This window comes from Carcharodon carcharias, chromosome 3, assembly GCF_017639515.1.
Source record: "Carcharodon carcharias isolate sCarCar2 chromosome 3, sCarCar2.pri, whole genome shotgun sequence".
Taxonomy (NCBI): Eukaryota; Metazoa; Chordata; class Chondrichthyes; order Lamniformes; family Lamnidae; genus Carcharodon; species Carcharodon carcharias.
In genome coordinates, this window is record NC_054469.1 from 66446189 (window position 1) to 66467010 (window position 20822).

Below are 20822 nucleotides of genomic sequence, written 5' to 3' on the forward strand. Positions count from 1 at the left end.
CCTGCTGCACCTGCATGCTTACCTTCAGCGACTGGTGCACGAGGACACCCAGGTCTTATTGCACATTCCCCTCTCTCAATTTATAGCCATTTAGATAAAGTACATGTTTTTCTCCAGGTTTCTTTCCATTTTTGTCCAATTTAAAATAGATTAATCTAAGGAAAGGTAAGAGTTCTAGTTTTTATTTAAAATACATAAATAAGTTAACTTTTTTTTACTGTATTTAACTTAAAGTAAGGGTTTTTTCCGACTAAAGGCATGGCAGGGCAGCTCAGTCCCATGTTATGTACAGCCTGCAACATGTGGGAAGGCCTATATGATCCTTGCATTCTGACTGACCACGTGTGCAGGAAGTGCTACCAGCTGCAGCTACTTGAGCTCCGAGTTTCAGAGCTTGAGCAGCAGCTGGAGGCGCTGAGGTGCATCCGCGAGGCTGAGAGTTTCATGGATAGCACGTTTTTAGACGTGGTCACCCCACAGCTTATGGAAGTGCAGACAGAGAGGGAACGGGTGACCATCAGTCAGGTGTCAGGCAGGCAGTCAGGAAATCCCCAGGGTGCATCTCACTCGAGATCCGTTTTTCTGTGTTGGAAAACGGTGAGAGTGACGGTCCCTCTGGGGAGTGCAGCCAAGCTTATGGCACTGTGAGTGGCTCAGTTGCACAGTGCAGGAGGAAATAGAGGGGAACAGCAATAGTAGTAGCAGGCTTGATAGTAAGGGGAACAGACAGGCATTTCTGCGGCAGTAGACATGACTCCAGGATGCTATGTGGCCTGCTGCCTGCTGCCAGGGTCAAGGATATCACTGTTCGGCTTTAGGGCATTCTAATGGGGGAGGGCAAACAGACAGAGATCATGGTACATATTGATACCAACAACATAGGTGGAAAGAGGGATGAGGTCCTGCAAGCAGAATTTAGGGAGCTAGGAAGCAGATTAAAAAATAGGATCTCAAAAGTAGTAATCTCTGGATTCCAGATGAATGCGTTGTTAGAGATGTGGTGCAGTGGGGAGGGCTTTAGATTTCTGGGACATTGGGACTGTTTCTGCGGGCGGCGGGACTTGTACAAGGCGGACGGGTTGCACCTGAACCGGAATGGGACCAACATCCTTGCAGGGAGGTTTGCTAGTGCTGTTGGGGAGGGTTTAAACTAACTTGGCAGGTGGATGGGATCCTGAGAGGAGCTTCAGCAGGGGGAGATGCACAGCCAAAATTAGAAGAGAGAGCAAGTGAGTCTGGAAGGCATAGAAATTATAGGTCAGTTAAGGCACAAGGGAGCTTGGCAAGGTTGGATGGCATTTATTTTAATGCAAGGAGTCTGACGAATAAGGCAGATGAGCTGAAGGCACAAATTAACACACGGAAGTATGATGTCATTGTTGTCACAGAGACATGGTTGAGAGAGGGACAGGTTTGGCAGCTCAATATTCCAGGATATAGGGTCTTCAGGTGAGACAGGGAAGGAGGTAAAAGTGGAGGGGGTATCGCAATATTGATCAAGGAATCAATTACAGCAGTAAGGAGGGATGACAGCTTAGAAGGCTCCTCAAATAAAGCCATATGGGTAGAACCAAAAAACAAAAAAGGAGCAATCACATTGCTGGGAGTGTACTATAGGCCCCCAAACAGCCAGAGAGAAATAGAAGAGCAGATATGTAGGTAAATTTCAGAGAAGTGTAAAAATAAAAGGGTAGTAGTGGGGGATTTCAACTTCCCCAACATTAACTGGTTAGTCACAGTGTGAAAGATTTAGAGGGAACCGAACTCTTAAGGTGCATCCAGGAGAGATTTTTAAGCCAATACGTAGAAGGTCCTACAAGAGAGGGGGAGGTCCTGAACTTAATTTTAGGAAATGAAGCCAGGCAAATGGTAGAGGTCTCAATGTGGAAGCATTTTGCAGATAGTGATCATAATTCCATTAGATTCAAGATTGTTATGAAAAAGGACAAAGATGGGCCAGAAATCAGAGTACTAATTTGGGGGAAGGCCGATTTTAATAAGATAAGATATGATTTGGCCAGAGTGGACTGGGAGTGGCTACTTTTAGGTAAATATGCATCAGAGCAGTGGGACTCATTCAAGAAGGAAATAGGGACCATACAGGGCCAACATATTCCAGTAAAGACAAAGGATGGGACCAACAAATCCAGGGAACCCTGGATGTCGAGGGATATACAGGATTGGATAAAGAGAAAAAGGGAGGCTTATAGCAGATACCGAGGGCTCAAAACAGCGGAAGCCCGAGAGGAGTATAGAATGCATAGGGGGGATCTTATAAAGGAAATTAGGAGAGCAAAAAGGGGGCATGAAAAAACATTGGCAGGTAAAATAAAGGAAAATCCAAAGTTATTTTACAAGTACGTTAAGAGTAAGAGGATAAATAGGGAAAGTAGGTCTCATTCAGGACAATAGTAGTAATTTGTGTGTGGAGCCTGAGGACATAGGTAGGGTTCTAAATTAATACTTTGCATCGGCGTTCACAAATGAGAGGGACAACATGGGTATAGGAATCAGACAGAAGGACTGTGATATAATTAAAGAAATTAACATTGAAGGGGAGGAGATTCTAAGTGGTCTGGCAGGCTTAAAATTAGATAAATCTCCAGGCCCAGATGAAATGTATCCCAGGCTGTTAAGTGAGGCAGGGGAGGAGATAGCAGGGGTGCTGGCAATAATTTTCAATACCTCTCTGATCACAGGAGAGGTGCCAGAGGACAGCCAATGTGGTATCGTTATTCAAGAAGGGAGGAAGGGATAAATCAGGGAACTACAGGCCAGTCAGTCTAACCTCAGTGGTGGGGAAACTATTGGAAGCAATTCTGAGGGACAGAATTAATCTAAGCTTGGGAGGGGCAGGGAGTAATCAAGGACAGTCAGCATGGTTTTGTTAAGGAGACGTCCTTTTTGATTGAATTTTTCGAAGAGGTGACCAGGTGTGTAGATGAGGGCAATGCATTTAATGTAGTCTACTTGGGCTTCAGCAAGGCTTTTGATAAGGTCCCGCATGGGAGACTGATAATGAAGGTAAAAGCCCATGGGATCCAAGGCAATTTGGCAAATTGGATCCAGAACTAACTGAGTGGAAGGATGTGGAGGGTGGTGGTCAAGATGTGTTTTTGTGACTGGATGCCTGTGTCCAGTGGGGTTCCACAGGGATCGGTATTGGGTCCCTTGCTGTTTGTGGTATATTTAAACAATTTAGACTTGTATGTAGGAGGGTTGATCAGCAAGTTCGTGGATGACATGAAAATTGGCGGGGTGGTAAGTAGTGAGGAGGATAGCTTTAGATTACAGGAGGATATAGATGGGCTGGTCAGATGGGCTGATCAGTGGCAAATGGAATTTAATCCGGATAAGTGTGAGATGATGCACTTGGGCAGGATAAACAAGGCACAGGAATACATGATGAATGGTAGGACCCTGGGAAGTACTGAGGATCAGAAGGACCTTGGTGTGCATGTCTACCAGTCCTTTAAGGTAGCAGGACAGGTAGATAAGGTGGTTAAGAAAGAATATGGGATACTTGCCTTTATTAGCCGAGGCATAGAATATAAGAGTAGGGAGGTTATGCTGGAACTGTATAAAACGCTGGTTAGGCCACAGCTAGAGTACTGTGTGCAGTTCTGGAATCCACACTATAGGAAAGATGTGATTGCACTAGAGAGAGTGCAGAGGAGATTTACCGGGGTGTTGCCTGGGCTGGAGAGTTTTAGTAATGAGGAGAGATTGACTGGACTGGGGTTATTTTCCTTGGAGCAGAGGAGATTGAGGGGGGGCATGATTGAGGTGTATAAAATTATGAGAGGCATAGATAGGGTAGACAAGAAGGAACTTTTCCCCTTGGTGGAGGGATCAATAACCAGGGGGCATAGATTTAATGTAAGGGGCAGGAGGTTTGGAGGGGATGTGAGGAAGAACTTTTTCACCCAGAGGGTGATTGGAATCTGGAACTTACTGTCTGAAAGGGTGGTAGATGCAAAAACCCTGGTAACATATAAGATGTATTTGAATGTGCACTTGCGATGCCATGGCATACAAGACTATGGGCCTAGTGCTGGAAAACGGGATTAGAAAAGTTATGCACTTGTTTGACCAGTGTAGACTCGATGGGCCGAAGGGCCTTTTTCTGTGCTGTAGACCTCTATGATTCTGTGCATGATTCCAGGGGACATAGACCCAGCCTTGGCTTAAGGGCTACAAATTGCACATAAACCACATCAGACCTCATTAAAGTGCAAGTGTACTCTATTTACAAAAGTATCATAACATTAACAATCATAGTGCAGCCATGCAACCACATTTAAATCAAAACTTCTTAATCATGCATTCTCTACCACATCTTCCAGGTGCTCCCTGCCATCTGCAGCAGGGTTGGAGGCAGCATGTTGACCCATCGGCCCTGTTGCCTTGGATGAATTTGGCGGCTGCCCTCTGGAGACCCGAGGGCTGGAGGGCCCCAGCTTACTTTGGCTGTTATTCTGTGGGGCAGCTGCTCCCCTTGCAGTCACAGAGGATGAAGCTGAAGGGGCATCAGGCAAGGGGGATTTCAAAGGGCTAGACAGCCTTAGAGAATCCTGAGTGGAGGTCCCAGGCGTGTCCAACAACTACTCCTCCTTCCTTTGGCTGCCCATGTGCCCCTGCCTGACTCCTTGAGGAGAAGAGGCAGCTGGAGGAAGGTCAAGGTGATCTGTACTCCCTATTGCGTAGCCACTGTAAAAGCTGACCTATGGCTACAGCGATGGAGTGCAAGTCTGCACACATCTTCGGCAGAAACTACACATTCTGCTGGACTTGGCATCCACCACCCTCCCCTTTGGGACCTCAATTCGTGCACATGTCAGCACCACTTCATCAGCGAGCAGGCGGACAGACTCCTCTGTCTCATGTGTCACTCTGTTGAGGGCCTCTGACATCCCTACCTGGTAATCGCCCGCCACTCGCAGCTTCCCCAGCATCTTGTGCAGGACCCAACTCAGAGTCTCGTTGTCCAACTTGAACGTTGCAGGTGTCCCTTCCCCAGTAGTCCTCCGAGTGCCGGTGAGCTTGGCTGACCCTGCCTCCTCCTGCCGTGGATATGTTCCACGTGGTGACCACCAGATTGTAAGTCTCGGCCTGAACTACATCCAGTACTTAACGAGGTGTGTGTCTCTGTGCTGGCAGAGGGTGCATGTGACTGCTGTGACACCTCTACAGGTGAACTTGCTTCCTTCTCCCCAATAATCTCGGTCCTCTGTGGGCTGGAGGATCTGCTGCACAGGGCCTCCTCTTGTTACCTTGCCCTCTTCCTGCTGACATCTGTAAGTGAGAGAGGAAAGAGTGAGTGACTGCATGTCCTGCCTCCTATATGGAGGAACTCATGACAAAAACAGAAATACCTGGAAAAACTCAGCAGGTCTAGCAGCATCGGTGGAGAAGAACAAAGTTGATGTTTCGGGTCCTCATGACCCTTCCACAGAACTAAGTAAAAATAGGAGAGGGGTGAGGATTTCACCCCTCTCCTATTTTTACTTAGTTCTGTTGAAGGGTCATGAGGACTCGAAATGTCAACTTTGTTCTTCTCCGCCGATGCTGCTAGACCTGCTGAGTTTTTCCAGGTATTTCTGTTTTTGTTTTGGATTTCCAGCATCCGCAGTTTTTTGTTTTTATCTCTGGAGGAACTCATGACCCTTAGGTTTCAATGTGACTACATTATGCATGGTCCTTACTGGATGAGGCCGCCCACTGACCTCTCCAACTTTGCAGGTTCAGCCTGGTTCCTCCCCATTCAGCTGGGCTGCTTGCTCCTTGAACTTAGTGCGGTTCTTGAGGTTACTCACCATGCACCCCCCCCCCAACCCTCACCCACTTTCTTGAGGATCCCTGCCATCTTCTCTTTCTCTCTTCTCTCCTGTGTGCCTCAACTTTTCCTGTGCAAGGAGAGAGAGGTGGAGTTGAGAGCAATGTGGTTTCATGTATCTTTCTCATGCTTCCAGTCTTACAAACAACCCACTGGATTGTGTGCCATCCGATTGGTGCACTGCAGGTTGTCCACGATGGTTCTGGGGCAACACCCTACAGAGCGGCGAGCCCATGCAGATAGGAGGATAAGGCCGACAGAGGCATGTCATTAGAGGTGCTTGTTGGATCCCTCAATGCCTAACCCCTTCCCCCCACATCTCCCAGTCAGATCTAAGCTCTCAGTGTCGATGGGTCAGGGACCCACAATGGCCTCTTGACCTGCAGACTAGATGGACAGCAGTGGGGCTATGAGACATCACCTCATCATATTGAGTAGCTCTTTTATGCATGGGCTGCATGGATGGTGCCCTTGCCTCTGAGGCCCTTAATCCCCTCTACCATTCAGTGAGGTAAGTGTGAGCAGTTGAGGGTTTATTTACCCTGTCGGCAGCATGAGGTCATTCATCCATTTCCGGCATTGCAGGGCAGTCCTCTGGTGGAGGCCCTGGGCACCAACATCCCTGGAGACTCCCCCACCCCCCCCACCCCCAACCTCTGCCCAACCCCCTGCAGGGTTGGTTTGACAGCTTGGTCTCCTTGTATCCTCTGGCTAGATGATGCCCCTCCTGGCCTCCAAAGCGTTGAGCAGCACTTCTAGGGATGCGTCATTGAATCTGGATGCCAGAGCTCCCTGTGATTCGTGGGCCATCTCCTCCTTCAATGGTAGGTAAGTTGATGTCTTGATGTCCAGGCACCTTTTAAATATGGCACCCAGAAATGATGGCAGGGCATGCGCCATCAAGCCCACCCTGCAGCCCAGAATGTCAGGAAACCCACGACTGCATAATTAATTAGGCCAGCATCGCACAATTCAGTGCGAATTCCCACCGGCCTCCGCGGTAGGAAACATTCCCGTTTCCGCCATCGCCACAGGGCTTTGTCCCAGAATCGAAAATTCCACGCAGAGTAACACCTCACCCACTCTCAATTGTGTACTTTACAGTTTGAGTTCAGAAAGTGATAACCATCAGATGCAAAACGGGCAGCTGAGAAAATATTGCAATGAAATGAAAGTGGGCCAAATGTAATTCATATTTATTTATTTCAGAATTTACTAATCATTCTTTGACTTTCCATACTTAATATTACTGAAACAACTTGAGCCATGTACTGTAAAATTCACTGTGAATACGAACATGGTCAATATCAGTGTTTGTTTCCATAGGAACAAGGAGTTCTTGATGAGTTTTAGGACATATAACATGTAAGTCATTCCATAAGATACTAAGGTGTGTTTGGCTGTGTCTCTGCATTTAGTCTCAATTCCTGGAAGCAATAATTGCACATATCATTGTAACAATTCATAATTGTATCATTATTGTCCTGAGTTACTAAACTACAGTAACAAAAGACTTTTTTTTCTTTCCCCAGTCAGTGCTGTTGCTGTTTAGCTTGTTTCTCAATATTTTCACTGAAATTTATAACCAAATGATTATACTGACGGATGCACTGGAGCAATATCCAGAAAGTGTTTCAATAGCATATGTGACAGAAGCAAAGCCCCACCCTGCTTCAAACCATAACATTCCTACATTATGTCTTGTTTACATTAATTTTACATAGACCAATACATAGTGAATTTAAAAAGCTCTCTGTTTTTAAAAATAAATTCTCTTGTCTTTCTATGGGAGAAACTAACCTAAAGATTCACGCAGATACCATCCAGGGATATCTACATTTGTGTTGGAGCTACCCAGCAAGGCTGTCTCCTACAATGCTGGTGATGGCCTCTATGTGCAATGTTGCACTAGCAATTGAGTTAGCTTTTTGAGATGGATTTGCAGGCTCTTATAGGTGCATAGCTATCAGTTGTGTGACAAAATTATTTGGTATGCAAGTCAAGGGCGAACGTGAAACCCATAGCAGTTAGAAGACTTGAAAAAAGAAAATAAATTTAGAACAATTTGCCTCCCAATGGGGAAAAAAGTCTTCTTAACTTTTACTTTTTATTCAGAACTTGAGACTGAGAGGCATGATACATATAACTGCTAGAATATTTTTCTCCCTTTTAATTGTGCTCTGTTCTTCTCCTTTAATCATGTGTTTCCATTTCATAGCTGTTTAATGGGACTCCATGGAGCAAAGAAGAGCTCAGGCTTACAATCATTAAGGGTTCACGGTAAAAGATTGTGGGAAGCATCCCAATATTGCAAACAGTTTGTTATTTTGAAACACTAAAATAGTGTATAGTTAAGAATTTATATTGCTGATTATTCTATTGTATTCCTCTGGCACGATCACAAGCTGTGCAAATTATTTCAACAACTGAAGTAAGTAGGAAGCAAACTGTGGGTTGGCTAGAACAGAAGTGGAAATCCTCAGTAAATGTGTCCCATGTGTGTGAGTTGCTCTCTGACTGCTCATCCAAACTCTGACAGGAGCAGTGCTAGAAGTCACCATTGTAAACTATTATTCTCTAACCAGTGGTCGGGACCTGAGGAATTAATGAGCTCTCATATTCAAAGTCTGTATTTGAAGTTCTCCCTTTCACTTTCGGTTTGAGAAATAAAATATTGTAGCTATTCTTTTCAAACTGTGTATTTTTTCTGTTTATGTTCAAAATGATTAGCACAGGATATTTGGAACATGTGCAAAACAGACAATGTGAATTTTCACATAGGTTCTCTCACTCGTTCACCATGGAGATCCTGGAAAAATGGCAAATAACATTTGTTTCTCTTATCAGTTTTTTTTTAATCATTCGTGGGATGTGGGCATCCTCGGCGGCCAGCATTTATCACCCATCCCTCATTGCCCTTGAGAAGATGATGGTGAGCTGCCTTCTTGAACTGCTGAAGTTCTTGTGGTGTAGATACACCCACAGTGCTGTTAGGGAGGGCATTCCATGATTTTGATGCAGAGGCAGTGAAGAAATAGCGATATATTTCCAAGTCAGGATGGTGAGTGGCTTGGAGGGGAACTTCCAGGTGTTGCTGTTCCCATGTACCTGCTGCTCTTGTCCTTCTCGATGGTAATAGTCGTGGATTTGGAAAGTACTGTCTAAGGAGCCTTGGTGAATTCTTGCAGTGCATCTTGTAGATGGTACACACTGCTGCTACTGTGCATTGGTGATAGAGGGAGTGAATGTTTGTGGATGTGGTGCCAATCAAGTAGGCTGCTTTGTCCTGAATAGTGTCAAGCTTTTTGGGTGCTGTTGGAGCTGCACTCATCCAGGCAAGTGGGGAGTTTTCCATCACACTCCTGACTTGTGCCTTGTAGATGGTGGACAGGCTTTGGGGAGTCAGGAGGTGTGTTATTCACTGCAGGATTCCTAGCTTCTGACCTGATCTTGTAGCCACAGTATTTATATGACTAGTCCAGTTCAGTTTCCGGCCGATGGTAGCTCCCAGGATGTTGATAGTGAGGGATTCAGCAATGGTAATGCCATTGAACATCAAGGGGCGATAGTTAAATTCTCTCTTGTTGGAGATGGTCATTGCCTGGCACCTGTGTGGCGTGGATGTTAGTTGCCACTTGTCAGCCCAAGCCTGGATATTGTCCCGGTTTTGCCGCATTTGGACATGGACTGCTTCAGTATTCAAGGAGTCACGAAAGGTGCTGAATATTGTGCAATCATCAGCGAACATCCCCACTTCTGACCTTATGATGGAATAAAGGTCATTGATGAAGCAGCTGAAGATATTTGGGCCTAGGGCACTACCCTGAGGAACTCCTGCAGTGATGTCCTGGGACTGAGATTATTGACCTCGAACAACCACAACTACCTTCCTTTGTGCTAGGTATGACTCCAACCAATGGAGAATTTTCCCCCTGATTCCCATTGACTCCAGTTTTGCTAGGGCTCCTTGATGCTTCACTCAGTCAAATACTGCCTTGATGTCAGGGCAGTCACTCTCACCTCACCTCAGGAGTTCAGCTCTTTTGTCCTTGTTTGAACCAAGTGCTGTAATGAGCTCAGGAGCTGAGCGGCCCTGGCAGAACCCAAACTGGGCATCAGTGAGCAGATTATTGCTAAGCAACTGCTACTTGATAGGACTGTTGATGACCACTTCCACCACTTTACTGAAGATGGAGAGTAACCTGATAGGGCGGTGGTTGGCTGAGTTGGATTTGTGTACAGGACATACCTGGGCAATTTTCCACATAGCCAGGTAGCTGCTAATGTTTTAGTTGTACTGGAACAGCCTGGTGAGGGGTGCAGCAAGTTCTGGAGCATAAGTCTTCAGTACTATTGCTGGAATATTGTCAGGGCCCATAGCCTTTGCAGTATCCAGTGCCTTCAGCCATTTCTTGATATCACGTGGAATGATTCGATTTGGCTGAAGATTGGCGTCTGTGATGCTGGGGACTTCTGCAAAAGGTCGGGATGGATCACCTGTTCGGCACTTTTGGCTGACGATTGTTGCGAATGGTTCAGCTTCATCTTTTGTCATCATTATATTTGCTGTAATTCAGTGACAGATATGTTGATGTTGTTTGATAATGCCTGTGAACAGTGCTATGTGAGGTGCACTAAAATGTGTGCATTAATGTCCATATAGCTAACCATCCAATGAAGTCAAATAATCCCTATAACTGATTATTATTAAGTGCAGTAATCAAGTATTTAGACCTCTGAAATCATGCAAGGGAGTTCAGAATGGCTGATCACTGGGCAATTTTCCTGAGCAATGTAATCTTTCAGACAGCAGAAAGAGAAATGTGAAGGACTTGGATCTTTGCAGTGCTGCATGAATCCCTGTGAATTCTGCAACAAAAGCCTCAGTAGAGTAAGTCATAAGCATAGTGGGATCCTCTATCACAAATATTCACACTGCTGCTTTGATGGCTTGGGCTCAACTCTTTAAGGCAATTGCTTCGCCAGCTTCAACTTGCTTGGAAACTGGCTGAATCTCAGACCAATAGTATTTCTATGCAGTCAAGCATCCCCTGTGCAAATGACAGTACCAGTGGCAGATATGAGCAATCACAACAACAGGTATGGCTGATGCAGTATATAAAACTCTACCAAGGCACACCATGTTGCGATCTAGCCACCAGTGTCCCAGCAGACTGTCAGTGAACTGTTAGCGTCATTTACTCCTTCAAGACAAGGGTTCATTTGAAGTTGTAGATTTAAGTATGAGACATCACATGCAAACACCTGCACTTGGAGGCAACTTCCCAAAATACAGTCAGATATCACACAAGGAACTTAATAAATGCACTAAATTTCATTTGACTATTGTGCTGAATATTTATGTCATTTTTTAAAAATATTGCAGCAACAGGTACTATTTGAAACCAGAGGTGGAACTGAGTTAGAAGATTTTAGTCAAGCGATTTTGGGAAGATTAGATTGCCAAAGTGTCATCTCAGTAATGGGCCTCTTCTGCCTGAATCAGGAGGTTGTGTGTTCAAATCCTATTCCATATTGTTACGACAGAGTTAGGAAGGGTGAACTGACTCCTCTCTTTGACCCATCCCGGAGTTGGTTAAAACAGTTTGAATTTAAAAGGAAGATGACAGTGCCGATTCAATATATATACATAACTGTGTATAGCTCAGCGCAGGAAATAAGCCAGCCATGTTCCTTAAATTAACAAGTAAAGGGTTAGTTTTATTGTTAAAGCTCACTCAGCTAAGGATGCAGAAAATATTAACAAAAATATTTAAGTGCATGAATATATCCAACTTCCCACTAATGCAAAAATGCACACCCATGCAACACCCCCAAGCATACACAAAAAGATGAAACTTTACAGAATATCAGATCTTAAAACTTAGCCAAGTAAAAATTAAAGTCAGAAAAAAATTATTCATGGATTGTCTGGATGTTTGTTTACAACAGAAGGGTCACTTTCCACAATATCTGCTGGTACTGGGGTTTCTCACTGGAGCCGTCGCTCTGCAGTCATGGCTGGCTGATTCTCTTTTTTCTTGGAGGCAGTGGTATTGATTTGGAATCCTCCTTTAAGAATTCTCAGTTTGCAGCAATGAGGTCTTCTGGTGGGTTTTGAAATCATAACCTGCTCAGTTTTGATGAGCGAGGTTTCAGTAGAAGATGGAGTGGGGTATGGCTGCTGCCCATTCTATCTATGTGTCAGTCTCAGTAACCTTTTGTTCAAATCTTGGGTATTTTACACTCAAGAACTGGATCACGTGACCTCTCTGGTTTCAGTCTGGATTTATCTTAGCCACTGTCTCAGAGCCTATAGCTTGTGTCTCCATAAAGCAGCTTATGGCCTTCACAAATTGCATATTATAGCTGCTGTAGGCCAGTGTCATTTGCTTAACATGAATGTGCTTTTCAAAAAGTTCAATATATATATGTTCAGCCGATGACATTATAAAGTAATATATATCCAGCCCATGACTTTGCAAATTAATATTCAAATAGTCATTTGGTTGTACAGAACTTGAGTATTGCTGAAAAAGCGACATGTTGAAGCTTTTCATCTTGATCTCATCAGAACACTTTGCAAGAATACCAATATAAAGGGAAAATAATTTATACTGTATGAGATGAGAGTGCTGATTGGTTGGCAACTGAACGCTGATTGGTAGAGATGTTGCCAAGGTGAATGCACCAGTTGATGATGACTGACAGTTAACTGCTAGCATTGTTGGGATTCTTACTTGTCCTGATGATTGCAAGACAAAAAGTTTTGACATGTCTCTATTTTTTAGCAATTCTCAAATTAATATTCCATATAATTCAATTTTAGAACAATATCTAAGTTGAAATTTCAGTGTGATATCAAGAGAGTGTTAGGGTTGGCACCTAGATATATGAGTAAGCACCTCAGCTGCAAGGCTGTATCAGCGAAAAGCTATCAGCACAGACACAGCTCTGGGGCATGATATTGTCTTTCTGTGTTTGAGTGGGAGGTCTACTATTTCTGCCCAGGGTTCATTAATCTCTTCCCCAGGGAGAAAAAGTATCAAATAGTACAGCCTATGCTCAATGCTGCCTTATTGACGGCACTGATCTGACTGAGAAGGAGGAGAAAGGCTGGTGCTGCCTAGCCCAGCTTTGAGGTCCATGGTCCAGGGAGGCCCAGCAATGACCAGAGGATGAGAAGGTTTCACCCATCCCAAGGAGGCGACTCGCATGACCACAGGACTACCAAAGTAGACTCTCCCCATCTGGAGATGAGTGACAGACAATGGTGCACCTGTCTGCACTTGTCAAGAGAGATGGTAGGTCACATTTGCCACATTCTGTGGGAGGATCTAATGCCCAATGAACTGGGAGGACATATCCTGCCAGTGCCCCTGAAGGTCACCATCGCACTCAAAATTTGGGATCCACAGGGGACCTATGCGGCATCTCACAGTCCTCAACACATAATGTACCAAAGAGTTGACAGATGCCCTCTACAGTAAGGCTTATCATTATCTAAGCTTCACACTTGATGAAGCTAGCCAGGCTGCTAGATTTCTGAGGTTTGCAGCGATTTCAGGATTCCCTAAAGTACAGGGTGCAATTGATTGCACACATATGGCCTTGAGAACACCATGGCAACAGCCCCTGATGTTCATTAAAAGGACACGGTCCATCAACACTCCATCAACATTCAACTGCTGTGCAATCATCAGAAGCACAACATGCACATCTGTGCCAGGTATCCTGGGAGTTGTCATGACTCACACATCCTGAAACTCTCCCAGGGGTCACACATTCAAAGAACCTCAACAAATACAGGGCTGGCTGCTTGGCGATAAAGGGTATCCAATCAAATGATGGTTCATGACAGCAGTGCATCATCCTCTGAGTCACTTGAAGGAGAGATGCAGTGTGGAGCATGAGGCAACATGACCCAGCATTGAGCGGCATTGGCATTCTGAAGATGCACTTCCAATGCTTGATCTGCTCAGGCGGGTCTCTGCAGTATTGTCCAGAGATGGTGTCCTGCATCATCATGGTCTGTTGCGCCCTTCACAACCTGGCACTTCAAAGGAAGACATGGGCTAGGGGAAACATGGGGGAAGCTGAGAGCTCCTCAGATGATGAAGAGCAGGATAGGTGGGAACCTAAATTGGGAGATGTGAGTCTGTTTCCACGTGAGAATGCCATTTAACCAGCATGACGTGGAAGATATGCTCATGATACACTGAAGGACACACAATTCCGGGATGTTTAAGGTGCAGGCAACAGGACATATCCACATTCCTTCCGTCCTTTACTGCCATACCTGTGGACTGAAAAGCCTTTACAGCCAGTGACAGCGAGAGCAATCCCAGCTTTTGGCCTTGCAACTTCAAACTTCATGATTCACTCAGCCCTATTCATTGGAAAGATCAGCGGCTACCCCTCCATCAATGCACTCTGGGAAGCGATAGTCGCCACCACAAAGCAGACGCTGTGTCAAGAGACTTGATGCAGTGGTGGCTGCCTTTATGAGAAGTTTCTTTGTGGAAACTGAGATGGGCGCATGGTTGGAGAAAGCATCATGGCTGCAGGTCTTGTGCCTTAGTATTAACAATGAAGGCAGCTTTCTCATTTTGAGAGACAATTACAGCCACCTCTCCAAGGCTAGTGAGGATGCCTAACCCCATGCTGTCTAGAAAGGAAAACGGATGCTAATGCATTTTGCAGATGATTCAGTAAGAGTGTCACACGTCACCCTGACCTAAAGCAAGGGTAGAGAGACTGTCACGAGTCAGCTACATGTCACATAAATGTGAGGCTCACAAAGGTAGGTGATCACTGAGTGGGAGTATGGCTCACCCTCTCAATAAGAGCACACATGGGGAAAAATTTTCCCTTCATTGGGGGAAAGTGCAGGAGTGGGCACGGGCAGGCGCAGCCTGATCAGGGCCATGCCGCCATTTTACATGGGCGGGCCAATTAAGGCCCACCCAGCGTGACATCCACCAAGAATGCGTTATGCACTGTCTGTGCGGGCAGGTGAGGGGGGGGGTTCCCTCAGCTGAGAGTGTGCACTGATCTCCCTGAGGCTAAGTGCTGCCTCAGGGAGATCGGCTCCAGATTTAAAAATGTTAAACAAATGATAGCAAGATTTCCCCGACACGTCCCCACATGTGACACTGTCACATGAGTTGGGACATATCCATCAGTTTTATTGAAATCTTTATTAAATATTTTAAAACCCTCATGAAGCCTCATCCCACCTGTGGATGAGAAGTTTCATGCTTTTTCTGAAGCCCGCCAGGTTGGATGGGCAGGTCCATTAATGAGGTTAATTACTTTTTAAAAGAACTCAATAGGCTGTTGACAGGTCAGTGGGCGCACAGCCCCCGCTGGCCTGAAAATGGAAATGAGGCAGGATAACATCGGGAGTTCCCCCTACGTCATCCTGTGTCATTTTACGCATTGGTGAGCTGGAAGGTCCTCCTCATGGATGCACATGCACAACACTTTCAAATGAATACACCATTCCTACTAACAGCAAATGTATTTACAAAGGTGCATGGTATTTACAGTAATTGAACACCACTGACCCAGAAGTGATTTCAAAGCTTCTTAATTTTTCTGATCCTACCACTACATTTAGGTGCAGCCCTAACATCCAGAACAGAGGTGGATACAGTCTGCTGACGGCTATGCCCTGTTGTCTTTGATGACTTTGGCAGCCGACTTCTAGAGGGCCAAGATCTGAAGGGTCCCAGCCTGCTTTGGGTGTCCCACTATATGGCTGTTGCATCCTCCTCAGCCTGTATGGCTGGAGGCGATCGGGTCACAGGCAGAGGGGATTGGGATCAGCTGGACTTTCTTGAAGTCACTTGGGTGGATGGTCCCAGGGTGTTCAGCTGCTGGTCCTCTACCCTGTGGGTGCCCGAGGGTCCCTGCCTGACTCCTTGAGGAGAAGGAGCACCTGGAGTGAGGTCAAGATGCCCTGCCACCTCTCGCCTAGCCACTGATGGATCCGACCAATGCCTATAGCAAAGGAGTGCAGGTTCGAGTGCAATTCCGGCAGGATCTGCTGGACAAGGCCTCCAAGGTGATCACCAACCTTTCATAGAGACCTTAAGACACCCACATGTCGGAGCCACAGCATCAAATCGAATGCTGATGGGCTCCTCCATCCTTCGCTCTAGTCTGCTGACTGCCTCTTGCAACTCTACCAGATTTTTCGCTACCTATTGTTGCATCTCCAACACCTTTTACATGGTCATTTCCAGAGGTGCATCATCAAACTTGGACTCAGTGGGCACCTGTTTTCCAGCAGTCCTCCAAATGCCAGAGACCTGGGCTGTGAATATGAAGACATGTCCGTGAGGTGTTCCCCAAAATGTGACCCTTAGACTAATCTAAATGTGTGACCCACCAGGGTGTGTGCCTCTGTGCTAGTGGAGGGTGCAGATGAACGCAGTGACGGGTGTTCTCAGAATGGATCTTCAGCTTCCTCATCTGAGGTAACCTGGGGGCTGGGGCTTATGTCGGGCCACGATGTGTGTGTGGACCTGCTGGTACCTGTAAGATAGAGCAGATTGAATACAACATTGCAGGCCACTCACTGATAATGCCAGGAGGTGATGAAATCATGGAAGGCTCATCTGTACTGGCTTGTTGGGAGAGGCTGATCTCGCCTTACCCATAGGATTTGTCCCCGTCCTCCCCTGCCAACTCTACGGCATCCTCCTCGAATTTAGTGAGGTCCACGATATTGGCCCTCCCTCCTCCAGTCTGGGAACTCTCCCGCTTGTTGTGCACAAGCTTGGCCTGGATGAAGACAATTAAATGGACTATGATGAGGAGATGGAGGAGAGGTTGGAAAGCTTGCATGCCTGCTGTGTGTGTTGAGCCCTCCTTAGTAAGGGGTGGGAATGTAGTTTATGCAGCATGATAGATGAGATGCTGGTGATGCTAAAGTGCCCCTGAGACTGATTGTCTCCTGCTAATATTACATGAGACACATCATTCTTCACCTAACACAGTGGCTAGGCTGCTCTAAAACCACTGTCAATTTTGCCCCTTAGCTGCTAACAGAACAATCCTGATAGTTTGACATTCCTTCTTTCTGCTTGCAAATTTACAGCCTGTTTTGATGGCTTAGTTGAGATGATTTCATTAAAAAAAATCATGGAAAGAATTTTCCCCCACTGGGGGGGGAAGTGCAGGATCAGGCGTGTGCCAGCGCTTCTCTGATCGGCGCCCCAATCCGGGGGGGGGGAGGGGCACCGCCATTTTACGTGGGCAGGCCAATTAAGGCTTGCCCAGTGTGTTGTCCGCCAGGAACCATAGAACCATAGAAAAGTTACAGCACAGAAGGAGGCCATTCGGCCCATCTTGTCCGTGCCAGCCCGAGGACACCTAGGTGCCCTTTCTAATCCCACCTTCCTGCACCCGGCCCATAGCCCTGCAGCTTACAGCACTTTAGGTGCAGATCCAGGTACTTTTTAAAAGAGCTTAGAGTTTCTGCCTCTACCACCAACTTGGGTAGCGAATTCCAGACACCCACTACCGTCTGTGTAAAAACATTCTTCCTCATGTCCCCCCTACACCTTCTGCCACTTATCTTGAATCTATGTCCCTGAGTTCTAGAATTCTCCACCAAGGGAAACAATTTTATCCTGTCCACTCCATCTATTCCCCTCATAATTTTGTACACCTCAGTCAAGTCACCTCTCAGTTTTTTTTGTTCTAAGGAAAATAACTCCAACCTATCCAATCTCTCCTCGTAGCTACACTTTTCTAACCCTGGCAACATTCTTGTAAACCTCCTCTGCACTCTCTCCAGAGCTATAATGCCCTTCCTGTAATGTGACGACCAGAACTGCACACAATACTCCAGTTGTGGCCTCAGCAGTGTTTTATACAATTCCAACATTATATCCTTACTTTTATATTCTACACCTCTACCAGTGAAGGAGAGCATTCCATATGCCTTCTTTACAACCTTGTCTACTTGAACTGCTGCCTTCAGGGACCTGTATCTTATAAGGATATCAGTAAGATTGAGAGAGTGCAGAGAAGATTTACTAGGATGTTGCCGGATCTTAAGGAGTTGAGTTACAGGGAAAGATTAAACAGGTTAGGACTTTATTCCTTGGAGCCTAGAAGAATGAGGGGAGATATGATAGAAGTTTACAAAATTATGAGGGGTATAGACAGAGTAAATGTGAGTAGGCTCTTTCCACTTAGATTATGAGAAATAAACGCAAGAGGACATCGCTTTAGGGTGAAAGGGGAAAGGTTTAGGGGGAACATTAGGGGGAACTTCTTCACTCAGAGAGTGGTAAGAGTGTGGAACGAGCTACCATCTGACGTGGTAAAAGCGGGCTCACTCTTAAGTTTTAAGAATAAATTAGATAGATACATGGATGGGAGAGGTCTGTAGGGTTATGGACTAGTTGCAGGTCAACGGGACTAGTGGAATAATATTTCGGCACAGACTAGAAGGGCCGAATGGCCTGTTTTCTGTGCTGTAATGTTCTGTGTACTTGTCCGCCAAGATCTCTCACTTCATCTACCCCTCTTAGTATATTCCCATTTATTTTGTAATCCCTGTAATTGTTTGAGCGCTGTGCGCTCCCTGTGTGGGCGGGGGGATCCCTCAGCCGAGAGTGCGCTTGTTCGCGCATGTGCACGAAAGAGCACACTCACCTCCCTGAAGCTAAGTGCTGCCTCAGGGAGATTGGTGCCAAATTTAAAAATAGTGAAGGGGCAAAAGTAACACTTCGCTGACATGTTCCCTCTTATGACACTGTCACATGAGTTGGGGCTTGTCCATCACTTTTAATCAAACATTTATTAAATATTTAAATACCCTCATGAAACCTCATCCCGCCCATGGATGAGGTTTCATGCTTTTTCTGAAGCCCGCCAGGGCTCCCGGCCTGCCCGCCAACCTTAAGGTCCATTAATTATTTCAACTACTTTTTAAATGGCCTCAATTGGCCGTTGGCAGGTTGGCGGTTGCACAGACGATTCGTCTGCGCCCCCGCCGACCTGAAAATTGAAATGGCACAGGGTGATGTCAGGAGTTCCGTCCGACATCATCTCGCATCATTTTAAGCATCAGCAAGCGGGCCCCACCCCCTGCTCGCCGACCTAAATATCCTGGCCTTAAAGGTTTTTGTTTTTATCACAGAATATGGGCCAGGATATTTGTTCTCGGGACTTTCAGGGCAGGTTAAAGGTGGTTGAGCTTTCCAATTAACAATGTTGGAAAGTTAATTTTGCATTCATTAGCATCTCATGCATGTTCATTAAAAGGCCACTTCACCAGAATTAAGTTTGCCCTCTAAACTAAGTTCCCCACCGCTGAAAAATTAGAATGTTCAGTTTTATGACTGTGTATATAAGTGGCATGCATCTGCCAAACTTCACCTCTTCCACGACTTTGAGGTCAGTAAACACTTCTTTCACCTTTCTGGGGACTGTTCAGAGCCTCTGTCATATCAGGTGCCAGTAGCAAAAGCTGTGCCAAGGTGAGGCACAAGAGGCAAGACCAGCCAGGAAGCAGGGAAGGGTGGAGTGAAGGCAAGAAAGCGGAGTGGTGGGGGGCAGGGAGGACCAGTGGGGAAGGGTGGAATGGAGGAAGGACAAGGTGGGGAAGGGCTAGTGAGGAAGGGTGGGAGACTGTCTGTGGAAGGATTGGAGGCTATCCAGGGAAGGAAGCCAGACTGTCCAGGGCATGTTTAGAAGACTGTCTGGGAAAAGAAGCCAGACCTGTCCAGAGAATGTTAGAAGAGTCAGCATGTCTGCATTTCTTGGTCCTGTTGTTGGGCAGTTGAAGGCCGCTCTGGGCAGTGATCATCTTAGAAAGATGTGTATAAAGGGAATGGTCCATGAGTTATTGAATTTGGTCCTAGGAATTTGAAGGAAGGTACTGGGACTCCAAGGGCACATTCACAATGAGAGGAGGAAGTTGGATCTGGTAGGGTGAAAGTGCAATTTTCATGGGGGAAGGGGATAATGGGTGGTCTCATGGGAGGGGGCTTGTTAATGCCATGCACAGGTGGAGGACATTGTTTAATTAAATACTTGGAGCACATATAAATAGGGAATAACTGGGACACTGAGTATGTGGGAAAAGAGTTATAAGTCAATAAATCTATCAGCAATAAAGTAAAGCTATGTCTCTCCATTTCTACTTTACCAATTGGCTTGGATTCTGTTAATAGAGCTCTCTGAAAATTAAGGTACAGGTAGCCTTCAGAACAGGTGGGGTCAAGGTCAGGACCGGCAAGGACATGTTGACAATGAAGGAACTGGGGGGAGGGGAGGAATGCCAACAAAAATAATAATGTGTCCAGGGTAATGGGGGGAGGCTGAATGGTGACAGGAGGGAGTGGAATTAGGAGACGATGACTTTGGAGGAGGATAGGGGGAACTTGGTGGGTGACAGGGGAAATCGAATGTGCGGGATGTACTCACAAACAGTCATGTCAGGGCTACACCTAGAAGTAGTGGTAGGCAATGGAAAATTAGCAGCATTAATGCACCCCACTGCCGATCCACCCTGATTAATATAAAAGCAAAATAGTACGAAAGCTGGAAATTTGAAACAAAAACAAAGTGCTTGGAAAAACTCAGCAAGTCTGGCAGCATCTGTGGAGAGAGGAACAGAATTAACTTTTCAAGTCTAATATGACTCTTCTTCTGAACTGTGACAGCAGATCATGGGCCCCTAGACCAAAGGTGACCCAAAGCTGGATGAGGATTGTGGGGTGGTTGTCGCAGGAGAGGGTAGGGATCGCGGGGTCAGAGGTGATAGCAGGGGGTGGCATTTGTTGTGATATGCCTTAAAGTAATGGCATGCTGCTATCCCCATCACCTTAAGGAAAAGGGAGGAAAAAGGATGGGGAGCCTGTCTCCAACTTAACAACGATCATTTTGCAGGAATTGAATGTGAGCGGGGCCTCTTGCTGGACAGGCACAGGTGCAGCATGGGACTGCGATCAGGCGGAGA